This window comes from Salvelinus sp. IW2-2015, unplaced genomic scaffold (genome assembly GCF_002910315.2).
Source record: "Salvelinus sp. IW2-2015 unplaced genomic scaffold, ASM291031v2 Un_scaffold6514, whole genome shotgun sequence".
NCBI classification, from domain to species: Eukaryota; Metazoa; Chordata; class Actinopteri; order Salmoniformes; family Salmonidae; genus Salvelinus; species Salvelinus sp. IW2-2015.
The window spans coordinates 31,414-36,538 of record NW_019947776.1 but is presented as its reverse complement, the minus strand read 5'-3'; the positions used below and the strand labels follow the sequence as shown (position 1 = coordinate 36,538).

At 50.4% G+C, this 5,125-nt stretch overlaps 1 long non-coding RNA gene across 1 annotated transcript; it reads left to right on the top strand.

Annotated features, from left to right (window-relative positions):
- Positions 1-1,294: 1,294 nt before the first annotated feature.
- Positions 1,295-3,857, top strand: LOC139026961 (uncharacterized). Its single transcript, XR_011478973.1, has 2 exons — positions 1,295-2,398; positions 2,533-3,857. It is a non-coding gene; the product is annotated as an uncharacterized lncRNA (long non-coding RNA).
- The last annotated feature ends 1,268 nt before the right edge of the window (positions 3,858-5,125 follow it).

Below are 5,125 nucleotides of genomic sequence, written 5' to 3'. Positions count from 1 at the left end.
GAGTTCTTTACCGCAGGCACCGCTAGTCTCCCGCAGCGGCGCGTGAGTTCTACCGCCGAGGACGCTGAGTTTCTACCGCAGGGCGAGTCTACCGCAGGGCGCGAGTCTACCGCAGGGCGGCGAGTTCTACCGCAGGACGCTAGTCTACCGCAGGGCGCTAGTCTACCACAGGACCCTAGTTCTACCGCAGGGTGTTAGTCTACCACAGGACCCTAGTCTACCGCCAGGGCGCGAGTCTACTGCAGGCGCCAAGTCTACTTCAGGGCGCGAGTCTACCGCAGGGCGTTAGTCTACCACAGGACCCTAGTCTACCACAGTACCCTAGTCTACCACAGGACCCTAGTCTACCCACAGACCCTAGTCTACCGCAGGGTGTTAGTCTACCACAGGACCCTAGTCTACCGCAGGGCGCGAGTCTACCGCAGGGCACGAGTCTAACGCAGGGCACGAGTCTACTGCAGGGCGCGAGTCTACCGCAGGACGCGAGTCTACCTCAGGGCGCGAGTCTACCCGCAGGGCGCGAGTCTACCACAGGGCGTTAGTCTACCGCAGGACGCTAGCTCTACCGCAGGGCGCGAGTCTACCGTAGGGCGGTAGTTCTACTGCAGGACGCGAGTCTACCGCAGGACGCTAGTCTACCACAGGGCGTTAGTCTACCGCAGGACGCGAGTCTCTACCGCAGGGCGCGAGTCTACCGCAGGGCGCGAGTCTACCGCAGGGCGTTAGTCTACCGCAGGGCGCGAGTCTACCGCAGGACGCTAGTCTACCGCAGGGCCGCTAGTTCTACCACAGGACCCTAGTCTACCACAGGACCCTAGTCTACCGCAGGTGTTAGTCTACCGCAGGGCGCGAGTCTACCGCAGGGCGCAGGTCTACCGCAGGGCGCGAGTCTACCGCAGGGCGTGGGTCTACCGCAGGACGCCTAGTCTACCGAGGCACGCGAGTCTACCGCAGGACGCCGAGTCTACCGCAGGACGCTAGTCTACCCATGGACGCTAGTCTACCCATGGACGCTAGTCTACCGCAGGGCGCGAGTCACCACAGGGCGTTAGTCTACCGCAGGACGCTAGCCTACCGCAGGGCGCGAGTCTACCGATAGGGCGTTAGTCTACTGCAGGACGCGAGGCTACCGCAGGACGCTAGTCTACCACAGGGCGTAGTTAGTCTACCGCAGGACCGAGTCTACCGCAGGACGCGGAGTCTACCGCAGCGCGAGTCTACGCAGGGCGTTAGTCTACCGCAGGGCGCGAGTCTACCGCACAGGGCGCGCAGTCTACCGCCAGGACACTAGTCTACCGCAGGGCGCTAGTCTACCACAGGACCCTAGTTCTACCACAGGACCCTAGTCTACCGCAGGGTGTTAGTCTACCACAGGACCCTAGTCTACCGCAGGGCGCGGTCTACTGCAGGGCGCGAGTCTACTTCAGGGGCGCGAGTCTACCGCAGGGCGTTAGTCTACCACAGGACCCTAGTCTACCACAGTACCCTAGTCTACCACGGACCCTAGTCTACCACAGGACCCTAGTCTACCGCAGGGTGTTAGTCTACCACAGGACCCTAGTCTACCGCAGGGCGCGAGTCTACCGCAGGGCGCGAGTCTACCGCAGGGCACGAGTCTACTGCAGGCGCGGAGTCTACCGCAGGGCGTTAGTCTACCACAGGACCCTAGTCTACCACAGGACCCTAGTCTACCGCAGGCGCGGCGAAGTCTACCGCAGGACGCTAGTCTACCGCAGGACGCGAGTTTACCGCAGGACGCTAGTCTACCGCAGGACGCTGAGTCTACCGCAGACGCTAGTCTACCGCCAGGACGCTAGTCTACCACAGGACGCAGTCTACCGCAGGACGTTAGTCTACCACAGGACGCTAGTCTACCACAGGAGCTAGTCTACCACAGGACCTTAGTCTACCACAGGACCCTAGTCTACCGCAGGACGCGAGTCTACCGCAGGACGCTAGTCTACCGCAGGAATCTAGTCTACCGCAGGACGCTAGTCCACCACAGACGCTAGTCTACCGCAGGATGCTAGTCTACCACAGGACGCCTAGTCTACCACAGGATGCTAGTCTACCACAGGACCCTAGTCTACCACAGGACCCTAGTCTACCACAGGATGCTAGTCTACACAGGATGCTACAGTGGGAATGCTCCATATTAACACTGCGTGGTAACTAATGTCTGTTTTTCTTTCCCACCAGCTAAAAACTACTGCGCGCGTAACTAATGTCTGTTTTTCTCTTCCCACCAGGTAAAAACTACTGCGCGCGTAAACTAATGTCTGTCTTTTCCTTCCCACCAGGTAAAAACTACTGCGCGGTGAACAACGGAGGATGCACCCACCTATGTTTGGCCACACCCAGAGGTCGCTCCTGTCTGTGTCCCAACAATGCACTGGGCGTCAGCTGTTGGAGAGGGAGGGGGCAGGTTTTGAAGTGGAGAGGGAGGGGGCTGGTTTTTGAAGTGAGAGGGAGGGGGGTAGGTTTTGAAGTGCGAGAGGGAGGCGAGGATTTGAAATGGAGAGGGAGGGGCAGGTTTTTGAAGTGGAGAGGGAGGGGGGCTGGTTTTGAAGTGGAGAGGAGGGGGGCAGGTTTTGAAGTGGAGAGGGAGGGGGGCAGGGATGAAGTGGAGAGGGAGGGGGGCAGGGATTGAAGTGGAGAGGGAGTGGGGCAGGTTTTGAAGTGGCAGAAGGGGGGAGGGGGTAGGTATTGAGGTGGAGAGGGAGGGGGGCAGGTTGAGGTGGAGAGACAGACAGGGCACTCAGAAATAATGACTACATCATGTGTATTTTATCTTATCTTTAACTCTGCATTTTTGTAAAAGGACCTTGAGAAAGCATTTCACTGTTAGTCTACACCTGTTGTTTACCAAGCATGTGACAAGTCAAATTGGACTTGATTTGATCCCAGGCTGACTACATTGTAGACGCCTGCCAGATCTCACAACATCTGGATGTGTGTTTAATTAACATACAGTTTATCTGCTAACCACATCATTTGATATATCAACCAATCAATCAATCAATCAATAACATTTACTTTATAAAGCCCTTTATATACCAGCAATCTGATGTAATATAGCAAACTGGTGGCTGGCTGCGCAGTCCGTGATGTAGTACACAACCGTTGGTTGATACAATGCAACAAAGAATACGATGTAGTCGGCGGAGAACGTAACCATAGATACGTAGCCTCATGTCTTCTCTGGTGCCCTGAGGAGTTAGATGCCGCTAGTCTCTAACATAGAAATATAAACCGTAGAACGGGCCTCACCGTTCACGTCAATGATGTCATAATGGTGTGGGCTGGCAGCCTTTGCGAGTGTACCAGGGTTACCAGGGTTACCAGGGTTAGAGGTACCAGGCCCTTTCTATAGATTATATTAATATGACATCTAGACTGTCGCTGTTCTGAACATCGCCACTGAAACCATTTTATGTCTTTATATCACTGAATTTTTTTATCCCAGGTAGTTTTTTTAATTTCATTTTTTAAAATCTTAATCCCGTTTATAAAGTCACATACATTTTTATTTAGAATTGTAAATAAATACTTTTGAAGTATAAATACATTGTTCTATGGAGCTATTAAGAGTATTTCAAGGAAAATCAATGTGATTTTGTTTTGTGTGTGTTAGTATTATTATATCAAGCCAACTGTTGTTGGTCAAAATACATCTTAGCTTGTTTACGACTCCCCTCCTTGCTCTGTGAAATGTGTGGCATCAGATCACCCCCACATCCCCCATTTAAAAGTATGTTACAGAGTCGACTGTATTCGTTGCTGGAGTGGCAGAGAGGAGTTTACTGTCCATCCTGTGCAGCTATTCAATAAAATAAATAAATGTTTTTTTTGTTTTACAGATGTGTGAGATGTTTTTGTTTTAGTGGTACAAAAAGCTACATAACTTACAAATACTTTTAAATACAAAGACGTTCTATATACATACAGTACATCTACACTTCACAGAGGTGTGGAAGCAAAACGTGTTCTTTCTTCAAGGGCTCCTTCTTCTACGTGGATTTATGGTGCCCCCTGGCGTCAGCCGGATACAATCACGTATTACAATGGGCCAATGTGTGTTCAGCTATAATACGCCATTAGATGACGATGTTGACTTAGTTTCCAATGCTGCCTGCGATTCATATATCGACGGGAATGTTGCCATATTATCGAGTGTTAGTGAACTAATGTTACAGAGGTTGCCATAATATCATTTTCGGAAGATAAATATCTTCAACTTCATACCAATTGATAATTAATCGATATGGTCTATTCTCACAGAAATGTTGATAGAATTAAAAGTATTCACGTTATGTGTAGCGTAGGCTACGCATTCATGGACATTGAAATGAGATGACGTAGTCTTACATCAGAAACAAGAACGTCTATATGCCGCCTAGAACGAACAACAAAAACAGTTATTTCATCATCTCGTTGTTGACGAAACGGAACACAGGTATTTCCAACTGATACGGAGACCGTCCCGTCCAGTCCTTAGAGTGCCGCACAAATAGCGCCTATTCACTGTTTAGTGAACTACTTTTAAATTAGAGCTCTATGGGTCCTGGTCAAAATGAGTGCACTACAAAAGGAATCTACCAATAGGTGCACTTCTTTGCGAGGCATTGGAAAACCTCCCTGGTCTTTGTGGTTGAATCTGTGTTTGAAATTCACTACTCGACTGAGGGACCTTACAGATAATTGTATCTGTGGGGTACAGAGATGAGGTAGTCATTCAAAAATCACGTTAAACACTATTATTGCAAACAGAGTGAGTCCATGACACTTATTATGTGATTTGTTAAACAAAGTTTAACTTCTTAACTCCTAGGCCAGTGGCACAAAATCTCCATTGAATCCATTTTAAATTCAGGTTGTAACAAAATGTGGAAAAAGTCAATGGGTGAAAGAATTGCAAAGAAAAAGCCATATCTCAGACTGGCCAATAAAAATAAAGGATTAAGACGGGCAAAAGAACACAGACACTGGACAGAGGAACTCTGCCTAGAAGGCCAGCATCCCGGAGTCACCTCTTCACTGTTGACGTTGAGACTGGACAGAGGAACTCTGTCTAGAAGGCCAGCATCCCGGAGTCGCCTCTTCACTGTTGACGTCGAGACTGGTG